Source organism: Salvelinus sp. IW2-2015, linkage group LG35 (genome assembly GCF_002910315.2).
Source record: "Salvelinus sp. IW2-2015 linkage group LG35, ASM291031v2, whole genome shotgun sequence".
NCBI lineage: Eukaryota > Metazoa > Chordata > Actinopteri > Salmoniformes > Salmonidae > Salvelinus > Salvelinus sp. IW2-2015.
Genome location: NC_036874.1, coordinates 7,830,974 through 7,851,931, shown reverse-complemented (window position 1 = coordinate 7,851,931; position 20,958 = coordinate 7,830,974). Strand labels below are relative to the sequence as shown.

Here is a 20,958-nt window from a genome sequence, read left to right as displayed (position 1 = left end):
GTAGTGACTGTAAATTGCAATGTGTGTTTATTTCCATTTCCTCAGTCACAGCGTATGTAGACCTACATCCTGTGTGTTGCCATGCAGCGTGAATGAAGTCAGCAGACCAACAAACTAAATTGGGTTACAAATGAGTCATTTTAATTTTTTGGTGCAACATCACAACAAACAATTTCACATGAGGTATTCAAAGGGATTCTCTTTAGTTGTTGTTACAAAATGTCCCACCATGATTGACATGTAAAGTGTTGTGTTTTAAGCCTTTGGTTGGTTAGCCACATTCATTAGTTAGTCTAACACATGGACGAGAATGGCACGATACGAATGGTGGGTGAGTCCTAGTTCAGGAACCCAGACACAAACCCATGTCAAATACAATATTTCCCTCAATTTGGCCTCGTTAAAGCTTTTGAATGGAGTCYTTTATTCCTGCTTCCAACAGTGGGATCAAACAGTATTTCAAATACACTAACATATTGGAAAAGGGGTAATGGTTTTACAAATGTGAAAAAATAGCTTTAGTCTCCTCTTGACCTTTTGTTTTTGGTTGAACTCTTGATTCTTGGGCTTTCATAACTGTTACAGTAAGTCACATGYTTCTAGTTTGGTACAAGGAATAGGCAACGTTGATTACAGCAAGATCCTCCTTGCTTGGATTGTCACCTACTTTTTTGGTCTTGAAAATGATTATATACAGATTATTGGTAAATATGACTTCTGTAGTGCAGTGGACTACGCATTGGCTGGATGGGGCTTGGTTGCTCCTGTAACAGATTGATTCCAGCACATTTGGTTTTSAAAAAGCATGAGAGACAGATGGACAGACAGATAGACAGACACCCTGAAAGGATGGAATCTTTGGTTAAGAAACTTCTTTGCCACACAACATCTCACACAGTTGAGGTAGATGGGTAAGTATTCATGTACACAGGGGGACAAATGGAACACGGGTTACGGAGTCAAAATACTTCCTCTACAGTCACAACTTCATGTCAATCTCTCAGTTCAAACCACAAATGCTGAACCTAAAAATACTGTAACTGAACACATCTCACTGGACTTCACTATCTTTGGATTTCTGGTGTATTAATTAAGATGGAATGATAACCCCACTTATAGTACAAAAACAATATCAGAGGGTATCCATGCATATTCAGCTATACTTTAGTGTATAATGTACCTGTGTTTTTAAGCCCCAGAAGAGCTTGAAAACATCCTCGCCTAAGACGCCCTTTAATCTAGAGAGACATTTCTTTACACTCCGCTAGGGGGTGCAACAGGCGTAAACTGATGACAGACCACCTGCAATACTCTATCAACTCTCCGTACAAAGGGGAGTTCTCTCCTCAGTTAAGACAGAGCAGACAATGACTGAGAAGTCTCTCCCATTTGAAGGCAGACTCTATTCTAAAATATGGGCAGTGTAAAAAAAAAAAAAAGGTGTCATGGGGACCTATCCTATTGTCTTTGATAGAACACCATATGACAAGCTAGAAAAAAAGGAACATCAAAACTGGTAGGGGTTTTCATGTTCCCTGCACCAGACTGGCCCCCTCCCTTGGTCCCAGCATGCTTACAATTGTTGCTCATTAAACTTTAATTCTACTCTATTGTGCCCTTCCACCCCCTCTCCCAAAACATTGCACCCTGTTCAGGGGTGATTCAGCCACTTCTCTGATCTCCCCGCCCCCTTTGAATGCCCCTAAGCCCACGGGTCTGGCCAGGAGCGGACCCTTAAACCAGATACGCAGAGAGGAGATGGATAAAAAAGGCTCCCTTTGAAGTCTGCAAAAGTCGATGGCCTCTTTCATGACCGCCCYTCTTTCAAGTGCACGCTGTGAGGGGGCCCCGACAACACGCCCCTCCCAAGGTTAAAGACAGGAGAYGCGCACGRTAGCTGGTGGACAAGCTATCCCTCCCCASTACCRGKCAAAGCAAAAKCGAGAAKARGCTAGAYGAGCCTGTGGAACTGAGAAGACTGGCAGAAGGGATGAGTCTGGAGGATGGTGAAATCAAATTGAGCAGGACATAGACAGGAGTGTGTGCAKTGCAGCAAGGGGAGTCACTGCTATGCAAACCCCAGGAAGATGCACAGCATGCATGTTTCCATGGGGTCTCAAAGGATTCACACTTAAGAGCCTGAAATGCTCCGTAAGTGCAACCCTGGACACTCCAGACACTCTGCTGAATGATGTTTGAACACAATTTTACAAGCAACCTGTGAACCTATGAGATGTCACATTACCACAACATTCAAACAAGCTTAGCCTCGGCATAAGACCTGACCACAGAGACATTTGCCAATAGTAAAGAAATCCCCATTATTCTATCAAAAAAAACAAAGGCCTTAAAGAGAGAGATACGTAACATCACTGGGAGTCGGGGGGAGAGGAAAGGGGTTTAGGCCATACATTCAGGGAGGACAATCTTAATCTTTGGTATTARGATGGGATTCTACAACTAAAAGTGCCCATCAGAAAAAAAAGTCAGTTTCACACAGACATACAAAGCATTATTAAAGAAATACTTACAGTATATAGATAGCATAAATAAATAACCAAATAAATAGAGAGAAAACAAAAGAAAAACAATAAATACASAAATGCAGTAATAAATACATTGATCAGTTCAGCAATGGCATTTTAAATTCTTGCTCCAATGAAACTGGTTATAAAGAGGCATGTTAAAACCGTTCCTTGAGGAACTAAAATGACCTTGGTGTACGTAGTAGGACTGGAACAACAACTCATACTTCCATTGGATTTCTATAAATAGAGCAATGTGCTTGAAATCTGTACAAAAGGGCTGAAAGAATCACATTCCTCCATTTTCTAGGCATCTGTAAAAAAAAGATTTGCAATGGAGCCGAGGTTTGTTCAGTTAAGTGTTTTGAAACATGAGTGGAAAAAATACTACACCATTACTATACATTGTGTTACAAGTACTTCTTTCCTTTGCGTCCGTCGTGTTCAAAGTGTTTTGGTTGAGTCAAAATGGCTACAGAGCTTTTGTTTGGTAGGTCAGGCAATGTCCTAAAGCTGGAGGGTTTCATCAAAAAGTCTCTGACTTGGCATCCCTTGAAATTCTGCCCTTGTTTACAGATTCTGTCCCGATTTAAAGTGAGACACACCAAGGTTGCTCCTTGAAAACTGTGATTCAGTCAAGCTGGAACCGTTGTCAAGAACTGTAAAAGACAAGTCAAGGTTCTCGTGACAGGTAATGATTGAAAACGGAGAATCGTAGAGAGAGAAATAACCTCCTGATCATCCAAAGAGTTCTGCAGTCCAGCGAACCGTGTTAAATGGGAACACATGCCTCATTCTTTAGAAAGCGTGATGGAGCTATGATTTTGTCACAATCCCCATGTTATTCTCTGTGACCTTTGTCTTGACTCAGAGAAACAAAGGACATAAGATGGAGATCTGTCAATGTAATGGGTGGTGAAAATTTGAATTAGGGGTGTTATGCAATGCAGCGATGCCTCTTGATTTCTGTTTCTAGTAAGGGAGATGAAATTAGCCCTAAGGGCAAACAAAAGTATGGCTCCTCCTGATTATTAATAGCCTCATAACCATATTATTCCTTGTGTCATTTTTATTTTTATTTTTTACTTTTCATCTTTAACTCTGGATTGTTGGAAAAGGACCCGTAAGTAAGCATTTCACTGTTAGTCTACACCTGTTGTTAACAAAGCATGTGGCAAATGAAATTAGATTTGATTTCATAACCTACCATATTAAAATTGAATGTGATGAAATTATAGAAATCAAGGATGCTCACTGTTACCCTCTTAAAATTTGAATAAACTATTCACCCACGACCATTCCAATTATAGGAACTTGTCTCATACAAGTTCTCATATTATTCTGGGTATCACCCCTTCAATATCAAGGAGTGATCAACTTTGGTCTGAAATGCTCTGTGATAATTCTTCATAAAAAAGTAAACTACGCCAACTCCATCACTCCCTCTGATAATGAGGAGTACATTATTACGCCTGATCTCTACCTAGACCAGTCTATGTGCCCTCTGCTGCCACGACGCCCACCCAGCCCACCTCTATCCCATCAGGCCGTGCTGCAGGACACGGCGGAGGAGGACACGCTGGAGCCCGAGGAGCCTGTGGAGGAGGGGCGGCCCTCTTCRGCCCACTTGTTGACGTTGCGGCGCCGGGCGTTCATGAAGAAGTTGCTGACGGTGGAGAGCTCCAGGCCCAGCTGCTGGGAGATGGTGACCTGGAGGTCCTTGGCTGGCCGGTGGTTCTCCCGGAAGATGGCCAATAGGGTACGRCTCTGGAGGTCRGTGAACACCAGCCTGGTGCGCTTGGGGCCCTGGTTGCGCTCCAGTTTACTCTGCTCCTGCTCCTTCCGCTTGCAAGCTGTAGGCAGAAGAAGTAGAAAAATGGGTTAGCTAAAACAGACTGGCTAGCTAACTAGGACAAATGGATTAGCTGAGAGAAAGGGGATTTCTTGAAGGAAAACAGATTAGCTAAGCAAGTTTGATTCGCTAAAAGAGATGAATCAGCAACTTGTTTCACTGCACAGTTGGTAAAGTAAACCTAATCCACCAGAAATCTAGACATTAGGCTGTCACACTATTACATGCAAGTAGGCCACTCAACTTGGATAAATGCTGACTAGACAACTAGACTAGGCCTAAAAATATTTATTGTCATGGACATTACCACCCATCAGCAAAGAAAAAACATAAAGTAGGCTACAGATAAATAACAAATTAACAAGTTCTTCTAGGCCCGCATTTCATTTTTTACTGAATAGGTCTACATTGACATTTTAGTAATTTAGCAGACACTCTTATCCAGATTAGTTAGTGCATTCATCTTCAGATAGCTAGGTGAGACAACCACATATCTCACTCATAGTAAGTATATTGTTCCTCAATATAGTAGCTATCAGCAAAGTCAGTGCTAGTAGCGGGGGAAAGTAAAGTGCGAGTGTTAGTTCACGAAAAGCAAATGCAGTGTACACGTCACTGAGGTTAGGCTGCTCTGTTTTCTGTTGGCATGTGCGGACCTGTGACAAGTCAGTGCGCCTGTGTGACACCTGACCTGTGTGTGGTGGGAAAATGAGGCTAACACAGAGCAAGTACATGAGCAAGTGGGGAGTTTTCAGAATTAGCCTACACTAGAATAGAGCATGAAATAAAATGTAAATGTTACCTCCTGCATAACAACATTGGCTACTTCAATCGGCCTACCTGCAGTTCTGGCTTATGTTGTTGTTATTATTGACTATCAAAGTTTTGTTTAATAATTAGTGTTACAGTTTTACCTAAACATTTTCACACATTTACTGGTAAGACTCGGCTACAATTTCGCTTCGCTTTCATTTCGAATTTCAGTTTGACTAAATTCCAAGTTGTTGTTTTCCGTTTACACTTATCCAGGACAGAGGACGGAGATGTAGCAATGGGGGCAGAGGCTGTCATTCTACAGGAATAACAGACGTTTTCCAAGGCAAAAAAGAGAGGCCAACTTGAGGTCGGTAAAATTTGCCATGCCAACCAAATAGGATCCAAATGTAGACTATAAGTAGCCTGCAAGCAATTTTTGCAGTAAAGTCCCTAAAGGCTTTTTGCATTAGGATGGTAAATGACTAATGTGCAAGTCTGTGCATCATTCACAGGAGAGTGAAAAGTGTTAATGCTCCATAGGCTATTCACAATTGCAGTCCTGGACCATAGTATACAGCAGCAGTTGAGTCCTGGTACCATAGTATACAGCAGCCAGTGCAGTCCTGGACCATAGTATACAGCAGCCAGTGCAGTCCTGGACCATAGTATACAGCAGCCAGTGCAGTCCCGGACCATAGTATACAGCAGCCAGTGCAGTCCTGGACCATAGTATACAGCAGCCAGTTGCAGTCCTGGACCATAGTATACAGCAGCCAGTGCAGTCCTGGACCATAGTATACAGCACCAGTGCAGTCCTGACCATAGTATACAGCAGCCAGTGCAGTCCTGGACCATAGTATACAGCAGCCAGTGCAGTCCTGGACCATAGTATACAGCAGCCAGTGCAGTCCTCGTAAGGAAAAATAACATAATGTCTCTGAGAGAAAATTCAGTCATTTGAAATGACCCACTTAAAATGGTATATTGTTCAATGTTTACATGTAGCCTAATTAGAGTGTTGAGAGAAAACGGTATAGGCTATGGGCTGTGTCTGCAGTGCATCCATATGAGGATTAGACAATACAAGGTGTATGGGCTACTCTGCCCACAACTAAACATTTGACCACATATACAAGGAGGCCTACAATAGATACTGTATGTACTGGAAACACTACACCCACTGTTGTCTTCATAAATTAAGACAGCCCCCCCCCCTTCATTCTTCCTCCTTTTCCCTCCTCTTCCCCGCTGACTTGTCTTAGTGGACACTCCAACATCATTCGTTTCTCATAAAAGTCATTTACATGAGGCGGAGAGAGTGAGTGATAATCACTGTAGGGAGAAGTCATTTATTTTCTATTAAATAGGTTACGTCAGAGAGGCTTGAAACAAGCAGAGTCTGCACTGCTCCGAGTGTTCAGAAGCCCTAAGTGGACTAAAACATATTTGGGTGACTCTTGTAATTACCTAAATGCACACTTTTAAGACGTCTCAATCAGCAGTGTGTGGTTGTATTGCTTTTTTGCTGATGGTGAAGGGCTTTTTAAAGCGTAAGCAGTGACACACCACACACACACACACACACACAGCGAGGCTGCCCCCAGTCTCAAAAAAAGGCGCTGAGATGTTCAATAGATAGATTGGCTTACTGTATATCTCCCCATTGAAAATCATCTCACACACTGAGGGTTGATAGGCCTAATATTTGCTGTAAACCCACAGTAGTGCAAATGATAACCGGCAATTCAAAGACAATTTATACATATTTTATCATTAGGACATTTATTAGCAGTGCCATAATAACGACGACATTTCAAATTCACTAGCCTATAGCTGAGGTCTAGTTTAGCAAATGTGGATGTTGTGCCTTAATACACTGTGCTGTAATTCCCACTGTATATTTACTCTGAATCATTATCTGAAGGAAATGTTAGACTCGGAGATGTCTAACCTCTTGTCAATTTGAGATTACAGGGCCTGTTAGCTTTCAGGCATCTACAGCTCATTTACATTTCTGAGAATTATCGAACCATGTCTCATTAAAATCTGAACGGACTGAAAATTCAGAAACATGTCAATATTACCACAACTAAAATAAATAGGTTTTCCCAACTGCTACATGTTTTACTGGCATTATACATTCCTACCATGTCAATACGAAGACTGCAGCTATAGAACCCATACTGTCCTGTGCTCAGAAACACATTGTAATGAAAGCAATGACATGAAAGTTGTGGTTAGTTTGCTTGTACTGTGGAATTATGGGTTGTTGGAGGAGTCAGGGTGTCCTACACCTCCTTTTTTCCTCTGCCCCTCCATCCTATCCTTTTCTCCCTCCCTCACTGGCGATCATAACGCAGACCATTAAGTAAATGCTTCCTTATGCTGTAATCATGTGTAAAAGGCTTGCAATTACCATGCTATAAATCCCTGGCACTGGGGCTACTCCTGGAGACATAAATATTCCCCTATAGGCTTCTTATGATCGTGGGAACAGCCCCTGATCATGATGTATGCCCTTGTCTCGTGTTGCTGAAACGTGATCGAAAGCCCTTTCCCTACCCCCCGGCGTCTGAACCTCCACCCCCTCCTAGCCGACCCCCTCCCTGTCCCCCCTCCAGCCCCAGCCCACCCCCTGCTGATTTCTTGGGCCAGGGGCTGATAGAAATTATTGATTAAATCTGTGCAGCTCAGACTCCTCGACCCATAGAGGCTAGTTAACCCCTTCAGCGCCAGAATGGGGAGCTGCAACAACCCAATAAAAACAACATTGTTTGTTTGGGAGACTGGGCTGTTAAAACCATACTGGAATGTTACTCATTTTTGATATGCAAATGTTTCCCTTGTGACCTTTGAGCTAGGATAACTGAACTGAATATAGTAGCGTACATACAGTGGATTGGCTTCATGGCTTTCATTACTGGGGGATGGCGCAGCCACTGGACCTGAGACATAAACCGCATTGACCTTTCTTATTCATTTAGACCTTCAGTCAAGGGCTTCAGCCATCATCTTTAAAGTTAGGTTCCCTGATCCCTCGCGACTTAAAGTGTTCAAGCACCACTGCGTGGTCTTTAGCTGCACCCTGCCTTCTTCTCTGACTAAAGCCTGATTGCCTCCTCCACAGCCAGAGGTTGGCCTGAAGATGCATCTAATATACAGTGCAGTAATCCAGAGAGCATAACCTCTAAACAGGAGAAAGTAAAATGACCTTCTCCATGTAAGCGCTTCAGAATGTCTCCACATAAAGAGAAATATTAAAAGACGATGACATTACATAATCAGGTCCACCATTTATCCTAAAGCTTTGCATAATAAAACATTATGTCGAGGGAAGATAACTGGCATGATAACAATAAACATGGAGAGCTGGCTGAGACACTGAGATGCTGAAGGAGCTGGTGGGTATTTAAAGGGAGTGCTGCATTAAGGTGGATCATCTTAAAACTTGAGGCGTGAAGCAAAGAACACTTGAGCTATCTTCAGACTAGGGAGCACAGGGCACTGTGCATTCTAATTCCTGTCTCGATCTGCCGATGCGGTCGAGGTATGTGTGGGCATGGCGTGCTGCTCTTTCCCATGGAAATCAATAGAGACTTGTAATTAAACAAAAGGGGGTTGGCTGGGAAGGGAAAAACAACCCCCTCAGAAAGTAGGTTATGTAGAAAAGTGCAGAGCTGTCCAAATTGTGCCTTTGCTAATAACTAAATATGCAAGTTCAGACTGTGTGGGGGAGAAACATTGTCAAATGTTAGTACGCTTGCAATACATCCCCCATGTAAGCTCCTTAATTTTTTATGACTAGGATTGATCTGCTCCTTGAATTTTGAGCAGTGAGTCGTGCAAAAAAAATCTATGACCGTTGAGGTAAAATAACAAGAATACCGCAAGATAATCCAAATTGTTGGGTCATCTATCATAAAAAGGTGGTGTTTCCACAAAATGAAAAAAAGTATATTGTTTACAGATGGCACAACACCTCAGTGGCAGGGGGAAAACATGTCCTCCTTGCACAATAACACTGCTTCAAGTAAAGATTGGATGCATTGAAGATATACTGTAGACAACAAAGCTGTCACATAACAGAAACTCTGCAAATCTAAACAAGATAATTCATCACTTTTAACTGGGTTGAGTATGATTAGTGTAAAATTTTGTCAAACTGAGGATGTACACATGTGTTCAGAGAGCTACACAATCAAAGATCAATAATTGTAAGAGGATTGCAAGAGTGCACAATCATTACTTATGAGCCCTATTGTGCTTTTGGGCTTAATCAGTTAGGCTGCTGACAGATAGTGAAAAGCTGTGATCAACTGTGCTTGCTTACACAGCTCACAGACCCCTGCCGACATATGCACACTCCTCTCAGCCCATATCATATTACTGTGTTCACTTGGATCTCTTTCTGTGCTTCGTGTATCAGATGGGTTCTCAGTCTCTATGGAGTGACAACACTGTAACACAGCGCTGTATATTGTGTTATCTTCTTCAGTGCATATCCGCAAAGAATATCAAATGCCAACCAAATCATGTCCTGCCTTTTAAAAATACATGTTTTTTTTCATAATGTTGTTTTATCTTGTACTCCCATTTCACAAATATTCATTTTATTTTTCTAAGATATGGGGATTTCATATGAAGTGTGGGTGAAAGCACAGGTGTATGTTTACACAACAGAAACAACATTTCCTAACTATCTCCCCAACTCTTAACTTCAGGCATGCACAAACAAATAGTATATTATGGCGGTTTTATGGCAGGTTTCACCAACAATAATCCTTGTAATTATGATCTCCATGGTTCATTTAAGAAGGGAAAATGTCCATTCTGAAGGTTTAACTAGATCACAATACATTGTCTACCCTGCTCCTTGAATGCTTTGTAACATGTATTTTGTGAGAGGCCTAAAATGTGAAAGGCATGACCGTACAAACTATGGACCTATCATTCAAATCTATCCTTTAGGAACATAGGAAAGGCACAACTAGTTTTTCATTCCTCTGAGCAGCATACAGATCGTGTTGGATTTTTGGAGAAAAACATGGAGAGGTGGAGAGAAATGGAAAACGATCTTACCCTCCAGCCGCAGTGAGGCCATCCTTTGAAACTCTGGCTCCTGCAGCCAGCGGGACATCCTCTTGAAGGTCTCGCGGCCAGACTTGAGCTTGCCCCAGGGCTTGGGGTTTCTCAGGAGGTCAGACAGAGTGCCCTGTGACCTACACAGCACCCTCTCTGCAAAGATGGCCTGGGGGATGCTGTACCTCTTCAGCTCAGTGATGATCCTCTGGGCCACGTCCCTGGTGTCGATCTCCTCTCCAGCCCCTCCACCTCCACCACCCTGGGAGCTGGGCAGCATGCCCTCAKTGCTGGGCYAAGAGGACGAGGAGTGGGGGAGCTCCCCGGCCTTTGAGGACTGTTGGCTGGGGTGGTGGTGTTGYTAGTGCTGGCTGTAGATGTGAGGATMGTGGCTGGGKGCGTGTTGGTGAGCCTCCATCTTGTTCAGCTGATGGCTGACCGACGAGTCGCCGCCCAGCCCTGGAGGGGACATCTCCCTGCCYAAGTCRGCCGTCCTGCAGAAGATGTTGCCCCCATGGACCTCGTAACCACTTGGAAGCATCTGGCCACCATTGCCGTTGGGGCTGTTTCCCAGMSTCCCGTAYCCYTGCATGGGTGTCCCCAAGCCAGAGCCTGTAGAAGGTGGCGAAAGGCTCTGTGTCATCCCCAGATCTTTGCCGTAAGGGTTGTAGAAGTTGCCACCCAYGCCTCTGTCCTCACGCATGAGAGTAAAGCTCCCGATGACATTGCTGACCGGCAGGCAGGGATGGTGGTGGTGATGGTGGTGGTGAAATTTGTCATCGAAYGGCTGCAGGGGGGTTAGTGTGGTGTACGTGCTGCCACAGCTAGATGGAGCATCTCCTCCATAGCCCAGSGCTGACATGGAGTGGTCGAAACCTGGAGGTCGGTGCTCAGGCTCCAGGGACATGGAGTGCCCCCCAAGGGAGGGCCTGGGGAAAGCAGCTGAAAGGTCCCGTGAATGCAGCATCGCTCTGCCATCCTGATTGTGGAGCTCAGAGTGGATTTGGACAGACATCTCCCCTAGGCTTCCATCCATTTTGAATTTAGTGAATTTCCCTTTTTTTCTATCTTGATGGTGTTGTTTCAGTAGCCTAGTTGTTGTTTAACAGTAGACTAGCAGTCTGGATGGTCCTTCTCCTGTTGCACAATACTATGGATTTATTGATTTCTGAATGGATTGATTTATGTGCTTCTATACTGTCCAATTAATTATCTGATAACAACTTAAGTAGTCTCTTTAAACTCCTTCAAACTCCAGGAAATCAAGTGTGAAGCAGCTTCAGTAAGATGAACTATCACATTATTTGGATTTGTGCTACAACACTCTTCTCATCCTTTCTTTGGGGCTCAACTGTGTTCCTCCGCAGAATCGTCGCTCTTTTGCCTGCGGGAGATCAAATGTTTACTCGTCTGTATTTTAGTTATAGCCTGCTCATGCAATAGTGACGTCTAGGCTATTGTAGACTATAACCACAGTCACAAGCATTTCAAACATTAAGTGTAATTGTTTCATTCCTACGAGAGCCGATCAATGCATGTGTAACACAAAAAAATGACATCGCGATGTCGTCACAGGCAAATCCACTCTTACAAATCACATTATTGCCTCTCAAGCAAAGTTCTAAATACTCGATGAGCGCGCACACGATTCTTTGGACATTAACGTGCGTCATGTTTGCATATTTCTCAACACAATTCGGACAACGAATGGTGGTCATATGTTCTATTTAGGAAATGTCTGAGCATTTAAGTTGTTTTGAGATATAACGACACCAAAAACGAACAGATATGTGGCCTCTTAATTGTATTATTCTTACCTTATTCTGTTATATGAGCGCATCCGCGTCTGTTGTCGGTCCTCTGCATCTCTCCGATTGTGTCGCTTGTCTCTTGTCTTCCAGCCTGTCCGCGCAGATTCACACAATTGGTCAGATGCACCGAGGGATGCTACATACAATAAAACAAGAGGCCAAACAATTGGCGGTTAGGTATACGTCCTTTCCCTGTCCTTTGGTCTTTTTTTTAAGTCAAACGTCCATATGTAGCCTTGCTCTTCTCTACCTAGCAGCTCTCCTCTTTTTCTTTCATTATCTCGTGAGATTTTCCTCCTCCTCTTCCCTCAGCCTGCTACTTCATCGATTTCATCCCCACCAACTCTTTCGCTTCTCTTCCTCCCCCCGCTCACACTCGCTCCTTTCAGTAGGCTACGTCACAGTCTTAAAAATCTGACAGATGTGCAATGAAATTCCAACTCCAATTAACCCTTTCTCTTCGGCCAACGTCTCCAGGGAGGGGGCAGGGTTTTACCAACTAGGTGAAGACGAACCCTTTCTCACAACCCCAAAGTTAAGCCTTTTTATCTAATAGCATGCAGAGTTTATGAATTATGCCAACACCCTGTCCATGGCTCAGCTATTTAATTCACCTGATCCTGGACTGCAACGGTTAGGCTACTGTAGCTCACTGAGATAACCTACTGTGTTGTGCTTTTGTGTCCATCCATGCTACACAAACCTATTATTATCTTTAGCCTGATGCCGGACTGCAGATTTAACTGTAAACAATAGTATTTTGTCCATATTTTCCTTTTTTATTATTATTATTACTAGTAGTAGTAGTGGTGGTTGTATTCTTGTTATTGTGTGATTATTATAATATTACCCTGTTACTATTATTATTAGGAACAGTGGTCTATTAATAATAACAAATGTTATTAGTCATGAATATGCAATTATAAGAATCGCATTACAGTCTTATTGACTATTGAAAAACTATTTATATTGACTACATGGTGTAGACTCTCACCACCCATTTTGGAATACTTAAATCGGTATCTCTCCATAGGGCTCATTTGAATTATATTATAATGTCCTCCTGCTTTAAAGCTTCTTTTTTTATCTTATTTTGGAGATTTGTGGGAAATGTAAATCCAACCTCTTACACATAAACGTTGTCAAGTGACACGCTTGTAACTGATTCATTTAGGGAACCTCTTAATCAGCACTCAAACCACGGCTGAGCAGGCCCATTGACACCAGACTGCGCACTTCAATCTGTAGTTCTAAACAAAATCAATGAGGCCATTCGTTTAAATGCGACCTTTTTACATAAGATACTCGACCTATAGCAGATATTGCTCTGGCTTTTCATTTAACACAGCACATATTTGGTGAGTCACTTGTTGTGGTGTGTGTGTGTGTGTGTGTTGTGTGTGTGTGTGTGTGTGTGTGTGTGTGTGTGTGTGTGTGTGTGTGTGTGTGTGTGTGTGTGTGTGTGTGTGTGTGTGTGTGTGTGTGTGTGTGTGTGCGTGCGTGCGTGCGTGCGTGCGTGCGTGCGTGCGTGCGTGTGTGTGTCAGATAGAGAGATTTGGGAGTTGAGAGAAGGAGATGTGGTTGATACTAGGCATACTAATCATATCTAACTGTCAGTTTAATTTTCAGAGATGAGCAATTCTGGCGTTCGAAAAAATTCCGTGAGCGGTGGGACCGATGCCTTCCTGGAGCAGATGCTGCCCTATCGATCCGCGCCGAAAAAGCCTGGATGGTGAGATACATGTATGGATAGCAAGTAGCTGGAGGTAAAATGGTCAGCAGCTACAGAGCGAAAATAAAAAGGTCTTTTAGGAGGTCGAGGTGAAAGTTCACCTTCTGTGGCTGGAAAACTCGAGAAGGCATGCTGACACCCGAGCTTCAGCACTCAGACGCTGGCCTGGAGTATGTGGTCCTCAAATTCGCGTCAAATCCGTATTAACAATATATGTAATTGACAGAAAGACAAACAGTAGGCTACTGTTTTTATTTTTGTCAAATCAGTACATTGATTAAGATTATACAAAAACAACACCAGGCTATTCTCGACGAAATCAAAAAGAGACTGTCCGGGTTATTTATCTCTGCCAAAAAGCAAATCAATAGCCTATATATCGTCATATGGACATTGTTTTGTTTTTGACCTATGCTGCTATCGTGCTAAAACGCAACCCTGCTGTCATCTTTAATGATTTTGTAAAGGCTACTGCTCACATAAAATGCTTAATTCATAGATTTTTCTCAAAATCTATCCACTTCCCTTACCTACATTTTATTAGCATAATAATTACATAGCCTATAGGTTTCACAGACGGAGCTCTTGCTTTGAAGGCCTACCAAACTGGATGCCACTTTCACCTCAAATAGCACACAATAATACAACATTTAGCCATTTATCTAAGACAATATATTATGTTATAGGCCGATTGTAGGCTACACAGGCCTATTGCCGGCTACATATGGCTATTGCCATTATAATACCAACAATGACAAGCATCATGATGACAAGAATAAACGTGAGGATTAAAAAGATGTCACTGTATTATATTTGTTGAACATTAAAATATCAAATATCGTACCTGACGCAAAGATCTGATTAGTTTAATCAGGCTATGTTGAGGCACAGATACATATTAAAAAAACAAATGCTTACTCTTATCATAAGCCTATACATTGTCATTGTATCAGAGATTTCAAGTTGACCTTTTTCAGCCCCACTAAAGGAGAACAGTTCCTCAATGGACGCATGAAATCTGCGAGGAAGGAAAAGTAGGCCACAACTCCCTTGGTCATCTACATCTGTAAATTCATTTTCAATCTTAGCACTAGCATCAAATCGCTCTAGACCTTCATACAAATCCGTTTTTGCTTTGCATTTTTTTTATTTTTTAGAAAGGACTATGTGATGCATAGCCTACAGGAAAACACATAGTCCTACCCGTGAAGAGTTTCCGTTATCTTTAGGATTTATTTCTATTTCCTAATGTAGGCTAGTCAACATATCTGGCAAATGTTTTCAAATAATTGTTTGAAGCATAGGCCTATATGCTTCTATATTACACAATAGCCTACTGAGTTTGATATGAGTCTTGGGGATTGTAGCATTATGATCTTATTTGAGGGTGCTTTCATCTTGAGAACCCTCATGCATTATTAAATCCGGCATGATTTCACTTGAAAACAGAGGAATTTTTCTGCGCAAATGATGGAACACATGAAACCTGAAAGCGAAACCGTGTCCAGTGCCTTGGTTGTTTTCCTTCTAGCCCATAAGGGACAGGGCTTTGAGACCATGTCTGTTTCCTCTGCTTTAACCATTAAGCAAAGACTCCTTACCAGACTAACTTTTCCTCGAATCCGTTGAAGATTAGGATAGAAAAGTAAGCTATAGGCCAAGTGCATGAAGATGAAATATCACACACACATGTACACACACGTACGGCTTACATTTCCATATTTACTTTTAAGCTAACCTCAAGTTTCGTACACGCACAGTGAAGATGTTATGTGTGAAAATATTAAGGCTGAACATGTGATCTGTAGGCATATTGTCTCAGAGTTATCAGATTCCCTTTTTTTATTGAGAAAACATCATTTACAATATGTATGTACTGAATAGACTAGTTGAGTCGAGTACCTAATAGGCAAACCATAAAACAAGAATAAAACACAAGGCCTTGCACTATACTTCTGCCGATCACTAAACATTCGGTTAGGCCTATTCTGCAAGAGAAACATAAAAAGGAACACATTCGAGGTTATTACATTTATTAACGTTTTACTCTGTATTATGAACTGTATTTATTTCCTCATTATTTATGCATGCCCTACTTTGTGTTTATTCGTAAATGTAACCAAACCATACAAACGTTACGTGCTCTCCTGTAACAGCTTGTGATTGTTCAACAAAACCTTGCATCCAGAAGTTACTTTCCAATTTCGTTGTGTCAGTATAGGCTTATGTAGGCCTATCTCACCATATGCATAGGACACACTAACTTTTATTTTAATGAGTTAACAAACCATACGCTAATAAACTGAAAGATCTTGACATTTTTGCATTGTAAAAGCTATTCCAAACGTTCATTGTTCAGTCCATTGGATATATATTTTGATAGGCACAAAAAATATTTGTCCTTTTGTCTATTCTCTTACTAAAATATCATTTTCATTACACCAATCCCAGTTACACGAACTTCAGCATTTCCACTTTATATAAGGTCATTAACATGTCTGTTACTTGAAATAGGCCAGAGCATGTCAAAAGTTGAAATAGTTTCAATAGTTGTCTTTAAATCAAGAGAATGTCGCCAGTTTGTTGGTCTGAGTAGGCATTGTGCGGTGACGTAGAGGTGTATGGATGGCATTTGAGGTTGAGTTTGGGATTTGCGTAACATATTGTAAGCTATCTGTTCCTTTAACATTATGTTTATTCCAACTATATCATAAATTATCTTATATTTTGTCACACATGGTGGTGCATTTGGCCTATAAATGGTAGACTATAGGCCTATTGGAAAAGTATAAACGGCTAATGCCATAAATAGGCAAAAGTTAGGCTATAGAGGTGATAGGCCAACTTGGAAATTGGAAATATCTATATATTTATTTGTATTGGTGTGCAATTTGTTTGTCAGTTTCAAGAGAAAATGTAAATAAAGATAGCTGACTAAAAAGGTATTAATAAATAGCCTTCATTGTAACCATGGTGCTGAGTGTTTTTTAAACCGCAGAATAATTTGAAAGCAATTATCTAATCAAATTATTCATCAAATGATTAGGCCTACCTCATGCAACATTTTTAAAAGTAATACTAAGAAAAGACTAATTTGTCTCTAAAGTATATATATTTTCTTGGTCTTTTTCTCCCCGAAACTGTATGATGTTTCATTTTATTGTTTTTATTTCATTATGCCTATATATTAATTCTTAAAACGAAAACACACCCATCAGCCAATCAATAAATCAATTACTACCATGACGCTTGATGCAAGAGAATAATCAATAATTGAATTCATTTGACTTGATTAGATTTCTAACATCAGAAAATAAAATTCTAGGCTATTGATCTATTCATCAATGGAAAGTCTGCATCATATTCGTGTAACTTACAACATAAGACAATAGAGGTGTTTTTAGTGAGTCAATACTTGAGTGAGTCAATAAATCCGATAGACATATAACTTGATAATCAATTGTGTATGTACTTTTAGTTGTGGATAACGCATACTTTAGAATTCAATCAAACGCATTGTGTTTGAAACGTCGTTAACCGTGCATTATGCCTATGTTTGCTGAGGTCGTGTCAATAAAACCCATACTTCCCTAATAAATGTGTCATCTTGGAAAGCAAACTCATATTTGCGATCCAATTTTGATCCAATATTTTGATGAGATCCAAAAGACATATCAACTGCGTTGAATGACAGGTTGACGTCAACAGAAGCTCAACATGTAGCCCAGGGGTTCACTTAGGTGCCAAAAGAGCGCGAATATAGGATACTTACCCATTTAGAAATTAATATTTTTGTGTCCTAATATTTTTTTTTTATTCTAAAAGTATAGCAGCATATCTTACATGAACTTTATTCAGTCATTAGCCTACCAATGCCATTAATGATATCCTAAATGTCAGGGTCAGAACTACTTTGTGCACTTATGCTTTTATGGCTTACACAATTTTCTAGTCATTTGACTTTAGTTTTGAATTATTTGACCGTTTAATATTAAACTTGGACGGCCTATAGGCAATAGAATATGTTGCACGTAGGTTATTTGTAACCTGTCAAACAATTAAAAAACATTTAGATTCAAACGCCCAATAAGATAAACAATTAGCCTAAATTACTGTACTTCTTCACACTGGTCTCAATTCAATTAAAACAATATATTATAATACATCGCAGATAGTTTTTGCCCTAGCCTAGGCTAACAATTGAAGAGTATCGACTTTTCGATGCATCGAGTTTTCAGATTAAGACACACGTGTGCAGCCAGGTGCAGCTGTTGGCTAAAATGATGGCATAAATGTTATCAACATGAGGGTCTTCGATAAAACAACATTTTAGAGTTGTTTTAGCTTAGTTCAGTGTAGGCTAAGTGTTCAGTGTGTGTGTGTATGTGTGTGCTCGTGCGTGTGTGCATATTTGTTGATGTTTAGCCTAATCAATATAGGCATCTTGCATATTTACAAATGTAGACCTAAAAATCACATGGCTGTTATAATTAGAATAATTACAGGAATCGTTCTTTATGTTAATGACATTATCGTATTGCTAATGTTTGCTTCCCGAAAGAGGGAAAAACGTTTTAATATGCAACATTCTGCTCGACGGGTTAGAAGGGTCGATATAGTTGCCCTTTGTTTTACTCCATAGGCTCTGGTACACATCTTACATTAACTTTGTAGGAGTTCTGTAAAGTTTGAACGTTAGAATTAGGCTACTCAACAACGGACTTTCCTTGTGCAGTTTTTGCAGATGGCAACATAGGCCTACAGGAACATTTGAGTGCAGTAGCATTAAACACAGCCAAATTGGTCTTGTGTAACTAAAACCCCAAAGTTGTATAAAGAAAATTGTCTCTTGTCAAAGGTAATGTGATATAAATATTGCCTTTAGGTCATGGTTACAATCTCACCTTATTCCTCCTGGTCAATAAAATATTTAGAGGCATCTTTTTGTTGCATAACTTTAAAGCCACAGTCTGGGATTTGGGAAGCTGTTCACCAGTCATTTAATGAGCTTAAAGGCCCATTGCAGCCGTTTTCGTATCAATCTCAAAAAAATTCTGAGTAACAATGAAGTACCTTACTGTAATATATTGAAATGGGCAACGCTTTTTAGCAAAAAACTATTTCTCAAGCAAGAATTTAGCTAGGACTGTCTGGTAGTGGTCTGAGTGGGGAGGGGAAAACTGAAAACTAGCTGTTATTGGCAGAGAGGTTTGGAACTGTCTTTCTTATTTGTCTATTATCTATTATTATTTGTCTGTAAACCAATTTATGATGTCAGCATGGAAAGCCCATAATCCCACTCTGTCACAGTTCTTGTGTCTTGAGCGCTGTTTGAATTTGAGAGGGGTTACATTTCCCTAGCCCCATCCCTCAGCTATATACCAAAACAAGTGTCAGGGACCCCATTTTGTTTCTTTTTCAAATCCCAGAATATAGTTTTAAAGAATCCATGCATGGTACCTACTGAAATTATTCAAAAAATACCTATTTATGATTCTTCTACAACAAATCTAATAGAATATCCGAAAATATTCTGATTGCTTTATTGCAACCTATTGCGGCTAATGCCTTTTGGTTGTCTTGGGATACCTACGACTATGTTGATGCGATATCTTTTGGATCTTGCATATTCTATTTTATTTTCTATTCTACCTATAGTTAAACAGATTTGATTCCAAAGCAAACTCACATGAACACCCCCTCTCCCCCTCTTTCTTCCTGACCCCCCTCCTTCTCTCGCTTCTCCTCTCTCTCTCTATCCCTCTCTCTTCTCTCTCTATCCCTCTCGCTTCTCTCTCTGTCCCTCTCTCTCATGCTCTCTCTCTCTGACTGCCTCTCTCTCTCTCAATTCAATTCTCTCTCTGTCTCTCTCTCATGCTCTCTCTCTCCCCCCGCACACACACACACACACAAACAAACCCTGCCGTTCTATCATCTCCCTCCTTGCATGCCCTCCACACCTTTCAGTCCCGCTTGGAATAAAAACCCATTTCTCAGAAATATCCATAACCATCTTATGAATTCCCTAATCATAACTGCTTAACAATGTATGACCATTTGCCACTGTGCATTAGAGATACCACTTATGAAACATTTACAWATAGATTAACATCATACYTACTGTTCTATTTTCTATCATSATAATGCTTGCCTTGGCCTGTCAGCATGAGAGTGTGTGTCTCTTACAGCCAAGAGTGTATGAGTCTTTGCGGGTTAGCGCAGTGTTGTCCAGTCGGTGCTGTTTAGGGTTTCAAGCCGTCAGCATCTCTCTCGTCTGTTTGCCTGTCAGGTCAGCACCTGCATCCATTTTCCCCTCCTCTCCCATCCTCCGTTCCGCAGCCGCAGCCTGCTCCGGAGCTCTCCTCTCCTCAAATTATCCCCTGCTTTCTGTTCCTTGTCCTGTTTTTTAATCCGTTCTGCATCCTCTGCCTGAGCTCTGTCTCCCTGCTTGCGGCAGGGCTCTTCTGTGTCCCAGCTGCATATGTGCGTCTCTCTCCTGCCTACCGGTTCTCTCCCTTCTCTCTTTAATCAGCATGTTAATAAGAAAGGTAACTAATCAATACATTCAATGGCCTGGCCTGGCGATTGATACTATCTCAAACACCCCCCTCACTCTCCCCAGCCAAACACACACACACAAACACACAGAGTTCAAGCACTCTTGCTACAGGGGCTCTCTGTGGTAATTGTAATAAATTATCATTTTCCAAATGTTTGGGGCAAATTTGTCACATCAATCTAATTACACAGAGTGAAAGGCTGACTTTTCTTTCTCACTCTTTCTTTTTTCTCTTCCCTGTCAGTGAACTTCACATTTGGATGTCCATACTGTAGCTCTTAACTGCCCATATTCTTCCTTTTTTGTAGGCTAGTACTGTAGTGTTGTTTCAGTTATTCGGGCAGGGAGGCCTACAGAATCCTCAGGGCAGAAAAAGGTTGGTCTCAGAAGGCATACAAATGTTTAAGAGAAAATATACTCATCCAGCTCAGGGCTTTTAAAAAAGAGGAAAGAACATCCTGCCTTCTACCAAAGCAAATGCATAACCACATTCCCACCCCCCAATATTATTAATAGAAAGATAAACTTCCAAACCGTCCTCAGGATATGGACTCAAACACAGAAATAAAACATGTCTCTGCAACTACTGAGGCTCACATGAGAGACATGGCAGAAGATAAAGGGAAAGGATTCATGCAGGGAGG

At 41.2% G+C, this 20,958-nt stretch overlaps 1 pseudogene; it reads right to left on the bottom strand.

Annotated features, from left to right (window-relative positions):
* Window positions 1–119: 119 nt before the first annotated feature.
* On the bottom strand, window positions 120–20,261 carry LOC111958811 (hepatocyte nuclear factor 6-like; annotated as a pseudogene).
* Window positions 20,262–20,958: the final 697 nt, after the last annotated feature.